At 37.3% G+C, this 20,814-nt stretch overlaps 1 protein-coding gene across 1 annotated transcript in view; it reads right to left on the reverse strand.

Moving 5' to 3' along the window:
* Window positions 1–20,814, reverse strand: part of LOC113071792 (endonuclease V) — a 197,528-nt gene that overhangs the window by 17,397 nt on the left and 159,317 nt on the right. The gene's annotated exons all lie outside the window — the stretch shown is intronic.

Genomic DNA, 20,814 nt, shown 5'->3' on the forward strand with positions numbered 1-20,814 from the left:
CAGGGGTATTGATAGAAACTACTAGTTACTGTAACACTCCAATTATGCCTGTAATCAAATCAGACAAAACCAGATGGCGACTTGTTCATGATTTACGAACAATAAATGAAATAACGGAAGATATGCCAGCTGAGGTACCAAACCCACACACTTTACTGACAAATGTCCCTCCTGATGCCAAATACTTTACTGTAATTGATCTTTGCTCTGCCTACTTCAGTGTACCGCTTGCAGAAGAGAGTAAATATTTGTTTGCATTCACACATGCAAATAAGCAATATACATATTCTAGACTTCCTCAGGGATATAAACATTCACCACATATATTCAACAAGATTCTGAAGGCTGATTTAGAAGACCTTGTAATAGATGGTACACTATTACAATACATGGATGATTTAATTATCTGTTCTACCTCACCAGAACAATGTCACAAAGACTCAATTAAGGTGTTGACAAAATTAGCACAAGGAGGACACAAGGTGTCTAAAAACAAATTACAGTATTGCCAGCCTCAAGTGGAATACTTGGGAAGATTAATTGCATTTGGTGCACGAGCTATAGCTCCAGCTCAGTTAGAAGGTATAAGTAAAACACCATTACCTCAGACAGTAGGACAAATGATGACTTTTCTAGGAATGACAGGCTTTAGTGCCGACTGGATAGAAGACTATGCAGTAAAGACAGGGCCTTTGAGAGAAATGATGAAACAAGCAGGATTACAACATTTAAGCAATCCATTAAAATGGAACACAGATGCCTTACTAGCATTTGAAACAATAAAAAAAGAATTACAACAGGCCCCTGCCCTGGGAATGGCAGAATATGATAAAATGTTTCATCTTTATGTGGCAAATAGAGTTGATGGTTATGCATCAGCTGTATTAATGCAAGAGACCTGTAGTGGGAGGAAAAAACAGCCTATAGCATACTACAGCACAAAGTTAGACAATGTAGCCCAGGGATACCCACCATGTTACCAACAGGGTTTAGCTGCAGTGTATTACGCCTATGAAAAAGCATCCACAATAACTATGGGGTATCCAGTAACAATATATACCCATCACAAAGTTGTGGAATTAATAGAACAAGGGAAATTTGTTCTAACACAAGCTCGAATTCTAGCATATTCCTCCTTACTCACATACCCAGATGTTACCATTAAAAGATGCCATACAGTTAATCCAGCTGAATTAATTCCTTTGGCTTTCGAAGGAGAACCTCATGAGTGTGTGAATGAGTCCTTGGCATTTACTCGATTACGACCAGATCTAGAATCAACACCTATTACTGAAGCAGAAGTAACTTACTTTGTAGATGGTTCTAGCTTTAGGGATCACGAAGGAAATCATACAGGGTATTCAGTAGTGAAGAAAAACAAAAAAGAATTTGAATCTGTGATATCACAACATTGTGTACAGCCCTGCTCTGCTCAATTAGCAGAATTAAAAGCTCTCACAACTGCATGTCAGTTAGCAAAAGGACAAACTGCTAACATTTTTACAGATTCAGCGTATGCTCATGGTGTATGTCATCTATTCGGAGCAGTGTGGAAACAAAGAGGTTTCAAAAAGAGTGATGGGACTCCCATCCAACATAGTGAACAAATAGGGCAATTGATTTCTGCTATGATGCAACCAAAACGACTAGCAATAATCAAATGTCAAGCACACAAGAAGGGAAATGACTATGTCATCAAAGGAAATAATGCAGCAGATTTAGAAGCTAAAAAAGCTTCAGGGTGTCAAGTAGCAGTATTAGCACCTGTTGTACTTATCGAACCTCATCCTCAATTGGATGACATTATTCGAATTCAACAACAAGCAGGCCCCTATGAACAATCAATGTGGCATCAAAGGGGAGCTAAAAAAGACTCACAGGAGATCTGGCGTACACATGAAGGACACATTGTTGCACCTACTTCACTGCTTAATATTCTTATTACAGATGCACATGGTTTTGACCATTGTGCAAGGGGAGAAGTAGTAAGAAAAATTAAACAGCAAGGATATTGGTCTCCTTATTTATATGCAATGGTGGATGAATTTTTGTCCACATGTGAAGTATGTGCTAAATACAATGTGAGAAAAGGCATAGTGACACCAATAGGTCATATTCCAACACCTGAAGGCCCCTTTAAACATCTTGTATGCGATTATGTGGATATGATAAAGCGTGTACAAGGCAAAAGATACATGCTTGTTATCATAGACAGGTTTAGCAGATGGGTGGAGGCAGTACCATCCGCGGATTTAGGAGCAGGAACAGTAATTAAATTTCTAACGAGAGAGGTAATTCCTAGATTTGGAATTCCATCAGAAATAAGTTCAGATAATGGGTCGGCATTCATACAAAAAACTGTGAAACAAGTGTTGCAACAATTAAGAATAAAACAGAGAGTAGGATGCGTTTATAGACCTCAGTCACAAGGGATAGTGGAGAGAGTTAATGGAGTGATCAAGGCCAAAATAAACAAAATATGTGAAAGTACTAAACTTAATTGGATTGATGCATTACCGCTCGTACTAATGAGCTACCGCATGCAAACTAACAGGAACACGCACTTAACACCACATGAAATGCTTACGGGTCGACCCATGCCTGTGCCATATTGTAGAGGTCCCTATAAAGGACCGCCTCTAGAACAATAACAAATGGAACTTCGCTCTTATATGAAGAAACTAACTGCCATACATAAAGCTATCTATTTACAGGAAAAAAGAAAAGAGCCCAGTGAGTAATCGGAGACGGCCTGTCCAGTTGTTCCAGGGGACCAAGTTTATCTGAGGGTATTCCGGAGAAAATGGAATGAGCCCAGGAGAGAAGGACCCTACACAGTGGTGAGAGCTACCCCAACAGCAGTCCAAGTGGAGGGAAGCACAACCTGGTATCATCTAAACCACTGTACTAGAGTTCCCACAGGAAAGGCAGAAAGAAAGGAAAACAGACAACCAGACAATGAAGGAGAGAGCAATGAGGAAGAATCAGAGACACATGATGAAGTGCAAACTGACGAGAGCTCTTTCCTCTTGTCAGACAAACTGGAGAGGACAGAGAATAAGTCTGACAACATGTCTGAAAACCATCCTATGCCTAATGCATCTCATAATGCAGACTCAAACTCAACCGATAGAAAGCAACCTGACTTCCCTTCAATTGACTTTACAACCTTTGAGCAAAAGTGACAATGTGATCAACTCAACAGAACCAATGGTAATCAAAAATCGTAGAGACATTGATTATGATGTTCAAGGTGATGAAGACGTTAGTCCAATTGATGCATTATGGGATACAGCCCAAAATAATGAATGGTATAAATGGGCAGCCTTTACAGCTAAAGAAACAGGAAAAGAAAATTGCTTGCTGTGCTCCAAATCTCCGTTAAACAAAGTAGTAGCCATACCAAATCCATATGACTACCGAAAATGTGCCCAATTTGGGAGAAACTTTTGTCATTTAACAGATTTTACCAGGCCATATTGTATTGCTGAATGCCTTGGATTTTTAGGAAATCCTAAATTAACAGATTATTTCTTTAGACCACTCTGGGGATCCTGGTGTCAGTATTCAGATATAGGTCAAAATATAAAAATTGAAAAACAAAAAGTAGAGATTCCAAAATGGTATAGCATAGATTATAAACAAGAATATGAGTGTTTCCATAAACCAAAAGGAACCCAAGATGTGGGTAAATTCAAAGGAAGATGTGCTATTATTTGGTATATAGATAAGAAAAATTCTTGGAAATCAGGAGTTCCTTCTAGAGCTCCAGAACTTTTAGCATTCGGAACAACTAAAGGAAGTAAGATAGCACCTGAAAAATGTGAAAATCAAACTATAGCCTTACCTCCAATAGAAATTTATGAAGATCAATCATTAATAATAGCAGATTTCTTTTGGATCTGTGGAGGGGAAATATTATTGCCTTCTTTACCAGTTGGATGGAAAGGTATATGTGTAAGAGTACGGTTACTTCAAGAAGTTAGCATGGCACAATGGGGAACAGAACAGAGCACGAACAAGGAAGACAATAGAACTAAAAGAGGATACGAGCCAGACCCAGATGTATATTTAGACTCAATTGGACAGCCAAGAGGAATTCCTAATAAATTCAAGGCAAGAAGTGAAATAAAAGGAGGTTTTGAGTCAATCCTGGTTTGGATCACACCAAACAAAAACACAGAGTGGATTAATTATATCTATTATAATCAACAAAGATTCATTAATTGAACCATACCCTGGATATAAGTGCCAGTTGAACTTTGGCCCAGGGAGGCTCTCTACGATACATAAGGTATCTGAGCTGAAGATCAACTTGCATAATCTTGTGATATTCAATTATTGATGTAATGTATGTATTTTATGTCTTTTATACATAACTGTGATAACCACAGGCAAGTGCTGAACCAATTGCACGCTCACGCTTTTAACATTGTGTACTATTAGAAAAAGGAACTAGGGAGACTGGATCTTTTACTCGCTCCTAGACAAAAAAGGAGAGAGATGTTTGGTCCAGTAATCCCTCAGAGTGGAATTTCATAATCTAGTCACTGGTGATAATACAATGTGACTTATTTAGTCACTAGGTAGTGTAACTAAAATGACTGGATTATGGAGTAGCACTCTGGATAAGAATAATCAAATGTGAGACTTATTAAGTCTCAAAGGGGAGAATATGTGGAAGATTTTTATAAGTAAGGTTTTAATTAATCAAGTATATAATCAATGTGAATCTAGCCCTTTTTACTGCTAGTTATTATTCTATTAAAATCTCATAGGCCTAAAATCTAATAGAAAGTTGCCTACACCCTGGAATGTACAAAACTGAGGAAAAACATATGGTCAGACATACATTAAGGGCCTCCCCTCTCTAGGGGTATGTATGAAAAGTGTAGACTAGGTGGAACCGCCCCATATAGTGTATATAAGGAGAAACCAAATAACATTTTGGGAGATCTCCTTGCAACGAGCTCTCGGCTTTGTTTTTCTTAAAATAAAGTCTTTTCTTCTGAGAGAAAAATCCCTGACTGAGTTTGATTCTTCTGAGAACCGGCAAAAGACACCACATCCACTCCCGAGTGTATTTTACCCGAGACATTAGTGGTCTCCACTCTCAGATGGGAGGTCGAATCGAAGGCCTTAGAAGGGGTAACGCCTCCGCCCGATTGCCCACCGAACCGGTTATTTGTGCCTGAGGAGTATCGGTCCGAAGTCATTCAGTGGGGTCATTGCTCCAGTATAGCTTGTCATCCAGGAGTTAATCGTACCAGTTTTTTGGTTAAGCAACGATTCTGGTGGCCGTTAATGGCTCGTGATATCCATAGTTTTGTTTTGGCTTGCTCTGTTTGTGCCACTGGTAAGACGTCCAACCGACCCCCTGATGGGTTACTACAACCGCTGTCAGTCCCTTCGAGACCCTGGTCCCACATCGCTCTAGATTTTGTTACCGCCCTCCCGCCCTCCCAGGGCAAGATTGTCGTTTTGATGGTCGTGGACCGGTTCTCGAAGGCGGCTCATTTTATCCCCTTGCCCAAATTACCCTCAGCCAAGGAGACAGCGGTTGCTGTCATAGATCACGTCTTTCGTTTACATGACCTCTCGATGGACGTGGTCTCCGACAGGGGTCCCCAATTTGTGTCCAAATTTTGGCAAGAGTTTTCTCTCTTTCTCTCTTCTGGGTTTCATCCCCAAAGCAATGGTCAATCAGAGAGGGCCAACCAAGATCTGGAGAGAGTATTGCGATGTTTGGTTTCTAAGAATCCTTCCTCTTGGAGCCAACAACTTTCTATGGTGGAGTACGCACACAACTCGTTACCAGTGTCAGCTACGGGCCTTACTCCGTTTGAGTGTAGCTTAGGTTACCAGCTACCAGTTTTTGCCAGTACGGAATCCGAAGTCACGGTCCCCTCCGCTCACGCCTTCGTCCAGAGGTGTCACCACTATTGGACGAGAGCCCGTGAGACTCTTCTCCAAGTGGGGGCGCGTGCCAAGGCCAAGGCCGATCGCCACCGGTCAAAGCCTCCCGTATACGTCGTTGGTCAAAAAGTGTGGCTTTCAACTAAGAACATTCCGCTCCGTTCCGTCTCTAATAAGCTTGCTCCCAAATTTATTGGCCCGTTTCCTGTCACCAAGATCATTAGTCCGGTGGCAGTCCGCCTCAAACTTCCTCCCACGTACAGGAGAATTCACCCCGCCTTCCATGTATCTAAAATCAAACCCGTGTTTTGGGCACCCATTAATCCGCCTGTCCCGGTTCCTCCCCCGCCGCGTCTCGTAGATGGGGAGCCCACTTATTTGGTTAACCGCATTCTGGACTCGAGAAGGAGGGGACGCGGATTTCAGTACCTGGTGGACTGGGAGGGTTACGGTCCGGAGGAGAGAAGTTGGGTTCCTGCTAGAGACATTTTGGATCACTCTGTTATCGATGATTACAATCGTCAGGTAAGACCATCAGGGAATGCCAAGAGGCGTTCGTAGGGGAGGGGGTACTGTCACGGTTCATGAATTCACTCTCTCTCTCTCTCTCTCGTCTTTCGTGTTTGTTATGTGTGTGTCTATGGGCGTGGTCACTGATCAGCGATGATCAGCAGCGCCAGCTGGTTTCAATTGTTTGTGTCCTATATAAGTTCAGTAACTGGTGTTTCATGTTGTCAGATCGTTGTTTCTCCCTGGTGTGCTCCCGTACCTGTTTCCTGTGTCCTAGTTCCTGCCTGAGTCTTCCTGTGTCTTCGTCGTCTTGGATCTTCACGCTTCTCTTGATTATTCGTTCACCTTCACGAGGATTGCGCACTCACCGGGATTCGAGGGATCATCACCGAAGCAAGCACCATCATCGTTGCCCACCAAGGTCCTTGTGTCACCGTGCCATCTGCCTTGTGTCCGCCCCTGTGTTGCCTTGTATTTCTGTGACTTCCTGACTTTTGAGCTTTGTTAATAAAACGCCTTGCGTTTACATCCTGTCTCTGTGTTACGTAACATATGGTTTGAAAGAAAGATGTTTTAGCTTATGTATGTGATTTTACTACAAACTATAAGCATTCTAACTAAGAAACATAATATGTTTTTATTTATTTTTTATTTTCCAACCAAACCCGTTGTTCGCAGTTAAAAAAACCCATAAGAATGTTTATTGTGTTTTGAAAAGAAAGTGAGTTATGATATATAAACAATATTTTTTTATTGTTTAACATCAACCACAATGCGTTGAGTTTATGTATTTCTTCTGCTTCATGTATGCAACGGTTACCGTACACACATTCAAGAGAAATACATAAACTCAATTGTTTTAAACCATCTAAACCATTTAGTCTGTGATTAAAAACCTCTAACATTTTTTCTCTTCACGCATCTATTTTCATAAAGTGCCATAAAGTTGAAATTGTCACCCTTTGATCACTGAATACACAAAACATTTTTTCTTTACTTTAGCTGACCTGCAGCACACCATTTACAACACCAGAACCCCGGAAAACGAATTAGATTACAGTTGAGTTTCTAACCCCAAAAACCTTTAGATGTTTTACAATATTCGCTGACATGGTCGAAACTATACACAAAAAGACATCAGATGCCATACACCAGACGTGTTTTTACACACTACTTGAGATGAAATATTTAGCCTTTCCTGTAATGTTGTTAAAGTTTCTTTGGCAAGAAAAGTCCATCTTGACTTACCACATTCATTCCTGTTTAATATTTGTATGTCTAAACGCATGTTTTAATTGATATAGCAATGATATAGCAATGCCAGAAGTTCATATTGACAACGTAAAATACATATTAAAGGATTAAGACCACTAAAGTATGTGTGAGTGACTTATTCAAATAAAATAAAACAAGAACTTTTGTTGAGATGGAAATAAAATCGTATAGGTTAACTTAATTTTAAAGTAAAAACATCAGTTGCTTTGAACATTAATACAGAATTCTGATTCTGAATCAGTACCGACTTGGTACCGAAGTACCGGATCTTTTGACAACACTAGTTTAGTCTTTTTCAAAAATCATGTTCGCAATGTAGCTATTGTTTGATGTTTTTCATCGATACAGTCATATACACTTCTAGATTTTTTTTTTTTTTTGATTAGATGTTTTACCTAGTAGTGATATTGCTGTGAATTTCATGTTTTTCAATATTGATTTTCTAAATTTACTTAAAGGGGGGGTGAAATGCTCGTTTTCACTCAATATCCTGTTAATCTTGAGTACCTATAGAGTAGTACTGCATCCTTCATAACTCCAAAAAGTCTTTAGTTTTATTATATTCATAAGAGAAAGATAGTCTGTACCGATTTTTCCCGGAAAAACACGACCGGCTGGGGGCGTGACCTGTGGGCGGAGCTAAAGAATCACGAGCGCCAGTAGGCTTTTGCGTTGAGGGCGTTTGGAAGCTGTGACATTACCGTGAGGAAAAACACATCCAAAACAAACCATGGCTAACAGTCAGATTCAGCGTATATTTATGATCCAGAATCAGATCCAGAGGCTGAAATTTAACAAGAGCACCATCATCAACGAAGTCTCTATGTGGGATGTACTGAAACTGTATATGTTTGCTTAGCGGTTTTGGAAAATGACTAAGTTCCACTTTGTCGTCTTTTTTTTTTTTTCTTTTTTTTTTTTAAGCTGTACATGTGGAAAGTGCAGTTTGATGACAACATCGCATGTTGTTTACTTGATGTGCTTACGCGCCGATAGCTAAATTAACAACACAGAGATATTTGAAGCAGTTTTGCTCGTGCAGTTTGATGACAACATCGCATGTTGTTTACTTGATGTGCTTACGCATCGATAGATAAGTTAACAACACAGAGATATTTGAAGCAGTTTTACTCACCGCATGCGGTTCCAACACACGATCGTGACCCTTTTTCGTTGGGACTGCATTATCTTTAAGAAATAAACGATGTGCAAATCCGGCATCAAACTGGGCCTTGTTTGTAAAACAAGCATCTTCGAAATGCAAGGAACAAACAAAAACACTTGCACAACTCCGTTGATGCTCTGTTAAAAATAAACTCCATCCACTGGTCCCTTAATGCTGTTTTTTTTTTTTGGTAATCTGTGCAGGGTTGTCTTGCCCTGGCAACCAAAAACACACCTCTTTTGTGACATTTCGCGACGCTCTCGCTCTGATCAGTGAATGTGTGTTGTGCTCTCAGTGCTCTGCTATACGGGAGCGCGCGCTCTTCCGGCAGAAGTGCCCTTAGGACCCATATAAGGAAATTCCGCTCCATCTAACGTCACACAGAGCCATACTCGAAAAAAACTTTCCGAAACTTGTGACAAACTGGAAGGAGTATTTTTGGAACAGAAATACTCCTTCAAACGTACAACTTAATTTTTGAAACTTCGTCCATGTTTAGCATGGGAATCCAACTCTTTAACAGTGTAAAAAACTCAGTATGCATGAAATAGCATTTCACCCCCCCCCCCTTAATTATAAGTAAATATGCTTTAAAATCATAAGATGTGATTTTTTTTTTCAGTGTTACCAGCAAACTCTAACAGCAAGTTAAATTAGTGTTAGTATTTTGTAAGTATTAACTGTCCATATTGCACTTGAAAAGTAAGCTCATTTTGCTGAATTATATATATATATATATATATATATATATATATATATATATATATAAATATATATATATTTTTTTTTTAAGTACAAGATTAGGCTAACTGAATATATGTGATTTCAAATAAGGGTTAGAACAATAGTAATCTAAATGTAATCCAAAAGTAATCAGATTACGTTACCAAAAATGTGTAATCTAAGAGATTATATTACTGATTACTATTTTTTTCATGTAATCTGTAATCAGTAACTGATTACAATTCATAAGTAATCTACCCAGCTCTGCTGGTAGATTTACAAATACGGTCTGAGATCAGTGGGTTGAACACATTAATATACCTAAAGTAGTCATATGTTCAGACTCATTTTCAGTACTATCAAGTTTAAAGAGTGGCGAATCTTCAACTAGACAAGACATTTTGTCAAAAACAAATATTTATTTTGTATAAATACCTGCACATATAGGAATAGAAGATAATGAATATTGGATCAGATAAAAGTATTAAAATGTCAGACATCGTATTTAATACTACAATGAGTAAATTAGAAATAAAAGGACTAATTAAAAAATAAATAAAAAATAAAAAGATACGTGACAAATTAAATGGGATGGTGAGAATAAAGGATGACATTTATATAATATTCAAAGACCAGTTGGAAATGAAAGGAGAATTTTGGGGATAGAAAGGAAGATCTCGCCATAGAATTGACCCATTGCACTTAATCAGTCATTATTTATAAGAGGAAAAACATGTGTCTGGACTTCGTGTCAAATGTGATCTTCCTGAATCAGTTGAACGTATTTTAATAAAATGTAAAAGATATGACAATGAAAGATTACAACTTACACAAGCACTTATTATAGAAATAAATCAGATCTCATTTTAGAAAATGTTAAATAAAGATGTGACTATAGAAATGTTTCAATGATTAAGTATCTCAAAGAGTTGATAAACAGTATTTAAAGAATCACTACTAAGTTTATTATTATCATTAATTTTATGTTTGTATTTCTTTTATCTCTTATGTTTGAGTTAGTTTTCATTAACGTCAATGCTCCACACTCCTGTCCTTGTAGGTGGCGGTAAATCCACCTAAAGCCTTGCGTCAAAACAAAGAAGAAGTGGTTTGAGTGGGACGGGACTTATGCATTCTGAGTGTGTGAGCGGTGATGGGAGGCTGTTTTACCGAAGGCTTCGCAAATTCTTCTGGGATATCTTTTTATTTTCTTTCGTTTAACTCTCTGTCAGTAACAGTCTAGATTTTTTAAAATTGTAGTTAGTGGTAAAGTACAGCATAGTCACCATCAGTCAGAAGCCACACCATCTACATCTTGGGTCCTCACCTCGACTCTACCATATGTTGTCAGCACTGGGATGCTCTGGGTGTGTGCCATGAGCCAAACATCAACTAAGCTGCCAGGGCATCTTCGTCAGCCTCCCATAACCATCTCTTCACCAGATCATACCATCATACCCACACTTTTGCCTCTCACCATCCCTATGCCATCTCCTCATCTACCTCCAAAACCCCCTCCATTTTTCCCTATTCTGTTGCTTGAACTTTATAATCTTCAGTCTTTGCACACACAGCTATTCACTTATGCACTTTGTTTTTCAGTACATTTTTATTTAGTTTTTCCTTCAATTCCTTCAAATTACACTTCAATTGCATTAAGTATACTTAAAGTGGTTCCAATTTAACACAATGTCAATATATTAAATATATTGTAAATAGATTAAAATGGGACTTAAACATATCTTTAAATATACAAAAAATTGTTTCAAAATAATACATTTAATATGCACTTAGTATAGTGTAATTCAAATACAATAAGTGTGTCTGAAAAAGCACAATTTAAATATATTTTTCACCAGGGGTAGCAGGCTTTACTAAGTGTCAGAGCAACAAAATTAAATAAAGAACAAGCTAATATTAATACTAGTTAATATTATTTAGGTTATTTAAATTGTAAAAATAGCATTTTTGCTATTTCACAAAAACAGTTCTTAACAGCCATGTTGGGCATCTTTTTGCACAGCAGTGTTTCATTACAGACTTTTTTGAATGCCTTGAATCAGTGATTCACTGACGCATTCATAAAACATAAAAACTGTTTCTTATTTGGTTCCTGAATGAATCAGCAGTTTTGAACTAATTGATTGAATAACTGACTCAACGATTCAGTCATTAAGACTGTGGCTTGCTGGCAATTTTAGTTTTTTTTTTTTTTTTTTTACAACTTTTTTACAGTTATTATATTACATATTATATTCATGCGATTTGTAAGTACAAATTATAATTAATTGTTCTTGTCTCTTTAAAAAATAAAAATTAAAAATTAATCCACTCAGCCAATGTAACTTTTCAGCATAGCCTATTTAATGTGAAGTGTATCCCATTTATTCTGATACATACATTAATGTATCTTGGCTAAGCCCCATTCACTCACTGCAGAACTGTCCCGTGTTATATATATATATATAGATAATTTGCAGTTTATAACATAGCTATCCTTAAATGGAAATAATTAGGGGCCAAGCACCGAAGGTGCAAGGCACCTGTTGTATCCGTTAGTGTAATTTCTTTTCTTCCGCCGCAAGTCTATGGAAGCCCATAGAACCGCTTGTGGGAAAGTTGTATAATTTGGCACACTGATAAAAAACAGTCCCAACATTAACTATAGCAAATTTGGAGTTTCTAGCTCCAACTTGCTAGCACCACCACTTGTCCAAATTTTCAATATTATATAACTAATAATATATTATAATATAATAATAATAATATATAACTTTTGAACTGTAAGCCAGAAAATGAATTTTTTTTTCCTCTGAATCCTTGGCTCTTGCCATGTCGAATTAACCCCAAAATTCAAAAATAGCAAGGTTTAGTTTTTTCGCTATTTTACATTTTTCTAAAAAAAAAAAAACTACTTTTTTCGAACTCGTCCTAGACGGTTAGTCCGATTTTTATGAAAATTGGCTCAGATCATTTTCAGACAAAGCTAGCAAAAAGTTATGGAATTCAAATTGATCAATCGAATGACACGTGAACAAATTTGACAAAAAGCTTGGTGTGTGTTATAATAGCCATGACGTGAGACTACCTGCAGTTTCGACCCAGTGCCATCTAGTGGTCAGGAGATATGAAAAATGCATATTTTTATTTTTAACTTCTGAATGGTTTGGCCAAAAATCACACAACTTATCTCTTTAGAGTCATGTTGAGTCGAATGAAATCCATTTTTCTCATGTCAACCATTTTGAGGCGTCGGCCATTTTTAATTATGTTTTAATATGCTGTATTTTTTTAACGCATTATCGTATCGATACAAAAATAATTACAAAAGTCTTCGGCTCCATGCTCTGAAGGTACTCAAAAAGATTGGTGGCAGTGCCACCTTGTGGTCAAGAGTTATAATAAAATATCAAAAAAATTCTAATAACTTTTGAATAGATTAGACTATTGAAATGAAAATGGTCTCCGTATATTCTTTGGGTCATGCCGAGAACATCGATACCAATTATACCAAAATTGGCCATACGTCCTGTCCGCCATTTTGATTATTGTTGAAAATCTACTTTTTCGAACTCCTTCTAGACCATTAGTCCGATTTTCACCAAATTTGACGTGAGTATCTTCAGACCCCACTGGCAAAAAGTTATGGATTTCGTGTCGATATACGAAACGGTTTTCATTTAGCACATCAACGAATTTGTTAGAAGGATGCCAAAATGCATTTGAGGCTGTATCTCAACAAAGCTTTAACATATTTGCACCAAACTTTGTATGTGTCATTGTCACCACACACTGACCATGCCACATCAATTTGGTAACAGCGCCACCTAATGGCCAAGAGTAATAAACCATTCATTAACCTTTAATTATGAAATTTACAAAAATGTTAATAACTTTTGTTTGCCTACAATAGACATACAATTTTTTTATTAGGAAATCTGAACTGCCTGTCCACAAGTTTGATTTATATTAAAATCATACCTTTTCTAACTCTTCCTCAACTGTTGGTCCAATTTTCAACAAAATCAAGTCAGATCATCTTCAGTCAGTGCTGACAAAAATGTAAGCATTTTTTGTTGATTGACATAACTGTTTTCATACAGCACCGTTACAAATTTTAGGCATGGTGCCAAAATGCATTTGAGGATATATCTATGCAAAGCTTTGACATATTTGCACCAAACTTTGTTTGTGTTACTGTCACTTCACACTGACCATACCTCATCAATTTGGCAACATCGCCACCTATTGATCAAGAGTAATAAACCATTCATTAACCAGTAATAATTACATTTATAAAAATGCTAATTACTTTTTATTGCATTAGCCCATTGTAATGAAACTGGTCTAAAATATTCCTTGGTTTATGCCAACAACATAGATACCAAATATGCCAGCTGGACTTCCTGTCCACCATTTTGATTTATGTTGAAAACCTACTTTTTCGAACTCCTCATCAATCATTAGTCCGATTTTCACCAAAATCGAGTGAGATAATCTAGAGACTGTGCTGACAAAATGTTATGGATTTTGTGTCGATAGACAAATCCGTTTTCGCATACTACAGCAATGAATTTGAGGCATGATGCTAAAATGGCACTTGTAGCTGTAGCCCTGCAATGCTTTGGCATATTGACACTAAACTTAGTGTGTGTCAATGTCAGTCACACAGAACACACCATATCAATTTGATAACAGCGCCACCTATTGGTCACATTTGATAAACCAATAAATCATGCTGCTATAAGTTGTATTTTTTTTTCCGCCATTTCGATTACAATCATCCTAAAATTGCTGTAATTGCTCATTGTTGCATTTGGTGTGATGCTCCATGCCAAGCTTAGCTCCTCAATTTGCTGGTGGAGTGCTTGGCCCCGTAATAGCTGCTTGCAGCTATATTTAAAAGTTGTTAATCACAAAAGTGCATTATAAATAAAGATATTGTCTCTCAAAAGAGAAAGTAGATTCTGAATCACCTTAAAGAGTCAATATATTTTCGAATCTATTGCAAGTTACTGGTATACATCATTGGTTAACACATTTGCCCAATCCTCGGCTGCCCACGAAATATGACCTGCCTACAAACACTTCCACTTTTGGTGTGTGTACATCATGTTGAGAAGACACTGTGTTCAAGGATACCACCGAAATATAATTCAAACCTTTTGCTGTTTGCATGTCTTTTTTTATCAAGGACTGGCATCTATAATCTTGGCTTTTATCGTTGTTGGCTTCTGATCTTCTTAATTTGGACTAACAAGTTCTCTGAACCACAACCTGTAATTACGATTGATAAATGATGCGTATATTTTCAATTGTGTTCTCAAAATATCAAGTTTTTGTGCAAATATCTGATGTATACTTGTGCAGCTTCAGGTTTCCAGGTAAAGCACGATATTATTGTCAGCCGATCGTTATTCGCATCTCGTCAGTAAATCCGGTTATCTAATTAGCGGTTAATTCAATCAGGTGCGTGATTTCACATAGACCAGCTGTTACTACACAGAGCCGTTGTTAATAGAGAAGATGCGCAAATCCACTTCATTTTCAGCGTTTTTTGGCGCATCTTCTCTATTAACAATGCAAACAGGTCACGCGTACCTTGATTTTTTCAAGCCTCAATACACACACACACACACACACACACACACACACACACACACAAAGTATAAATACACGTACAATATACCCAAACATGCAAATACAAGCACATGTACAAACAAGTTTGTAGAATATGACTTACAAACAATCTCACACACACACACACACACACATACTTTCCTTCTGCCGTGCTTGTGTCGTGTTATCTAGTAAATAAACCAGACATATGTAGTTAAAAGTATCCCCATTTAACAATATATATCTCGTCTCAAGTTGTGCATCGAAACTTGACTGTGTCCGGCATCTGGAGTCTGTTTAACTGCCAAAAACCCAGCCACTCATACATCCCAATGTTAGGATTAATATATAGGGATATAGGACAATTCTAATTTATTGTAATTACATTTTATTTTTCAAGCATCAATGCAAGCATCAATGCAGGGCTCAACACACACACACTTATGAGATTTTTTATTTAAGACTTTGACTAATTGAATTTTGACTTATTAAGATCTTTGATTTCCAATGTAAGATGAAATAACTTTTAAACGCAAACGAGTCGCAATACTTTGCGGGAGAAACGCTACAGAGATATCATCGCATTGATTTTGGGTTTGCTAAAAATCTGTGCATTTCAAATAATCGGAGTTAATGCCGTATCTACTCCCGTCGAGATGAAAGGGCGTCTTTACGCACCAGGATATGTGATAAAGGCCAGACGGTGTCTGGCGCAGATCATGCCGGTAACAGATACATTCAGTCAAGTTGTAAAAATCATATACATAAATCAACGTGTATGAGTATTAAAGATTTATGTTATTAGGGTCTCCTCTACTGAAGTTAATTATATTTTAGAGGTGTTCTCAAGAGGGGCTACCCAGCCTTTAAAAACTAAAAGTTTTGTCATACTCATTACCTGCAAATTATCTTCAAGCCGTGCTACGTTACAAATCCAACAATAAACGAAACAATGGCAGACAACTACCAGGGTGAGTTTTTTTTTTTTTTTTATACAAATGATTTAAATATATTTTAAATATATATTCAAGCTGTTGTCAACAATCAAGCGCTGATAATTCCGCCAGAAAACGTGGCACAAGAGGTTGTGATTAGTGCCGAATCACAACACGCCCTAGGACACGTCACAAATCCCGCCCCCGCCGACGCTCCGGCTCCCGAGGGAGCTTCTCACAATCTCCCAGATGTCTCAAGCGTTCGCACCGAAGCTAGCGTTACGTGTAGGCCGCGACACTTGAAGGGTCAGGGTGTGAAACGTCTGAGGTTACCGGAGTGGCGAACGGACGATGTACCAACCACCAGTCATTTAAGGACTTCAGAGAATAACGGTATGTATTAAAGCAGAAAAACTTGTTTTTGTGTTTTATGTTTTGCGTTTTATTCAACAAAATAACGTTTAAATCTAATGCAAAGAATGTTATCAGATTTGTACCGGTGGGATCAACCTTGATATGTATTGTATTGTATTTTTATCATTGTTAATTAAAAAATAATAATTTGCTTCGATTCGTTATTACCACCAAATATTTCTTACATTATTGTTTGTTATTTCTTACATGTATTATTGTTTTGTTCTTGGTAGTGAATTATCATTCGTTTCTTTCATTTATTAATATTGTTTGTTGTTGTCATTGATTTATAACTTAGCTATTGCATGTTATTGTCTCCCATATTAGGTGTTGTTTTACTTGCGGAGAAAAGGTGTTTTGAATTTATACCTTCTGTATGTTTCTGTTTTTATCATCTGATTATGTTGCATTGTGATTCGGTGTTGGTGCTTTCAGGAGTATGCACGCTTGTCTTTAAAATTTAAAAAAGGTGTGTTTTCGATTTAAAATAAATAAAAATAATAATTCAAAATGAGTAGTAAAAGATGTCACGATGATTTACATACCCATACTTCAGAAGATGATCAGAGACCATTAAGGCCCAGATATGATTTTCAAAACAATACACAACAGTTACATGAAATTATTAACAATCATTTACAGTACAGATGTTACCGCCTAATCCTCTTAGCATGATAGATAGATTACACAAACTTATAGACGTACAACACGAATGGTTGGGTGCCGCTGTAGACAGCGATGATCAGGTCGGTGCTGGACCTTCTAATAACGATCCCTCGGGTTACGATCCCACAGCTCCAGATATGGGTCTCAGTCAGCCTTACATAGATAGACTAGTGAGAGAAGGAGGTAGTGTGGGTGATTTTACGATTGTCCCAAGACCTCGATTTAATGGTTTAGAAATTCGCAGAACTTTAAATTTTCGTGAAATAGCGACAGATGATTTTGCAGCATATAATATATTTTTACATGATATTTTGAATGAGATTGTTACGCTTTCCAGATTATTAGCTGGCGAGGTTTTTTATGTAACATCTCTCTGCAAGGTGCAAGTCTACCCACAGATATTAATGCCGTTCTAACGCCTGATAACAATCACGACGTTAATGTATTTGTAGACCAAATCGAACGAACCGTTCAAAGCAATACGGATGTGGCTTTTGATACCGCTTTAGAGTTATGTGTCTCTGTAGCGCGAAACAAACAAGGTGGTGTTGGTGCGCGTAGGAAGTTGACAAACCTGGCTCATAATCAGGTCATACAGAAAAATAGAATGCATTTGTTTGCCCCCAAAAATGTCACAGACAATATGTGTTTTAGCATGTGCATAGCTCACTTTCTAAATCCACAGTGTACCGACGCAGAGTTGATGACATTAGCCAGAAATATACATACCGATCTGGGTTACGATCCACAAGATAAAATTATGTTGCATGATGTTTCTAAATTTGAAGCCTTTCTAGACTTGAAAATAGTTATCTTTCACATATCTGATTCAGGTAAATTGGAAGTGTATAAAGATACGGATGAGCCGCATCACAAGACGTTGCATTTGTACCTGCATGAAGAACATTTTTATGGGATAAAAAATCTGAAAGTTTTCTTAGGTTACTCGTATGTTTGTGAGTACTGCTATCAAGGGTTTCATGATCGTAGTGCACATTATTGCAAATTTACATGTAATGTGTGCGCGAACATGTCTTGCTTTTTTGTGTGGATCAGATGGTCAAGCATTTCAGACGACCGAAATTTGAGGGTTTCACATTTATCGCACACAATTCTTCAGGTTTCGACTCTTTTTATATTGCTAGAGTATTTTACTAGTCAGGGACTAACACCAAAAATCATACTCCAAGGCTGTAGACTTGTTTACATGTACGACCAAGCCTTTAAACAGATACATCGACAGCTATAGCTTCTTGCCCATGAAATTGTCAAAAATGACCTCTGCTTTAAACTTAAACACCAGCGAAAAAGGGTACTTTCCGCATCATTTTAATCGCTTGCAGAATGCAAACTAAATCGGTCCGTATCCGTCAAAAGATTATTATGGATATCAGACGATGTCTGACGCTGAACGTGTGAAATTTGATTCGTGGTACGACCCAGCAAACATTGGTCCGACGGCGATGTCGTGTGGCCGGCCAAAAATAGTCGCGGTAGGACGGCATAAATCGGTAGAAATATGTAACGCAGAAGATTTCCTAAAAATGCATTCAGATATGTTTGTACACGTTTATAGTTATATGGGGTTTCATGTATAATTGTTTCTTTGACTTTTAGATACGTGTAGTTCAATATTTACCCGCATTGTGAATCGGTTGTGAGAGGACGTCACCTAGTGACGTCATTTACACGTGCGTTACACGTCCATCATGACCCTCTGTGAAATCCTTGTGGAATATGCAAAAGCTGTGCTAACACCTTGATTAATACTGCAATATTTAATTAAAGTACACCAAGTAGTTTTAAGAGGTTTTAAAGAGGTTGTGAATAGACGTCCACTGACGTCTTTTACATGTCTCCTCATGGTTTGTGAAAAGATGTCCAAGCAAGACTAGCAGGAAAAAAAAAATATATATACAAAGTAAATATATTCACTTTATCATGTTTAAAAAAATTATAATCACAGAGAGCCCAGTGTGGTTAAGTGATTGCAAAGCAATGCTGCAATTTAGTCATTATTTCAACCTGTTTTATGTATTTGTTATTATTTTTATTGAATCTATGCATATACATGTGAAACAGATATATACCCGGTCACAATTTCGGTCTGAGTTGGATGTAATTGTCAAAACGGTGCTGCCAAGATGTAGACACAAAACATACTGATGTATTTCGTGATATTACAAAATCCCGCGATAGGATAGATTATCTCGCGAGATCTCGCTTTCTTCCGGAAGTTCCCTTCCGGAAATTCCGGTACATCAAGCAGGCAACCACCACGAGGAGGAGAGGACTCGAAGAGGACTCTTGGAGGGAGATTTGTCGATATAAATTACATAAAATCTACTGTGGGGTAAGTACATTTTGTATTATTTGATTAACGTGCTTGAGTTTTACTTGTTTGACACGAAGGAACCGAGAGAAATGATGCCCACGTTGTCAACTGAAATTCACGGAGTGTGGCTAAAATTAGCTAACGTTAGAAAGCTAAAAGTTACTTATATTGATGTGATTTTTATTGGTACGCTTTAATTAATTATTCAGGGGACATCACAGCTCTCCTGTCTTATCAGAAATGTCCTGTTCACTTTCTCACAGTAACTCTGTGAGTGTTTCTCAATGGCATCACATTAAATCATAACACCTTTTGTACAATAAAAATAAAATCTAATGCTTGTTGATTACCTTTTTTTCTAATGTTTTATTCATGATTCTTTCATCTTGGTCCAAGGGTTTTTTTTTTTTTACTGTAGACCATAAAGATATTTTGAAAATAAGTGCATGTCATTTATCTCAAATGTTTTATTTTTATTTATTTAAAACAGAAATGTATTCTCTTCCCTCAGATGCTGTGAAGAGGTGGAGACTCTGAATGGGATGCAGCAATGACAGAACACCTGAAGCTTGCTCCAGGAAGAGATGGGGGTGGAGGTTACAAGAAATGAGCCAAACAACTGTAGTTTGTTTTTAAGGGATAGTTCATCCAAAAATGAAAATAGTCATAATTTTCTCACCCTCATGTTACGATCATAATAATTTTTCCTACAGTGGCAGTTAATGGATTGTGAGATCTGCTTGGTTACAAACATTCTTCCAAATATCTGTGTGTTTATGAGACAACTGTGTAAGTCAATGAAAAGATTAATAAAGAATTGATAAAAAGAAACCATCTTTTAACATTCTAGTAGAAAACATTCTCAGAAATTTAATATTTTAATTAATGTCGGTTCTATACAGTTTAAAAACATTTACCCCACTTTGATTTCATAAATAGCAATGATTTCAAACATATTTTATGATGAGGGTCTTATGTTTTATGATTTTCTTGTCACAAGACAACAATGGCTCCTGCAAGGTGTTTATGCCACATGTTCAAATATTAATAATGTTCTTATTATATGATTAATGTATTTTAAAATAAATGCAATTAATATTGATTTATATTTGTTACGTCCCCCAGCCCTGTTTGATCCTAATCATGTGTTTGAACGCAGTGTCCCTTCTCTTAATTACAGATGATCCACACCTGTGCGGAGCCCTATAAAGAGCTGCTGAAACCACACCTGAGGGCGTACACAGAGAGCTGGAGAA

Source organism: Carassius auratus, unplaced genomic scaffold, assembly GCF_003368295.1.
Source record: "Carassius auratus strain Wakin unplaced genomic scaffold, ASM336829v1 scaf_tig00008137, whole genome shotgun sequence".
NCBI classification, from domain to species: Eukaryota; Metazoa; Chordata; class Actinopteri; order Cypriniformes; family Cyprinidae; genus Carassius; species Carassius auratus.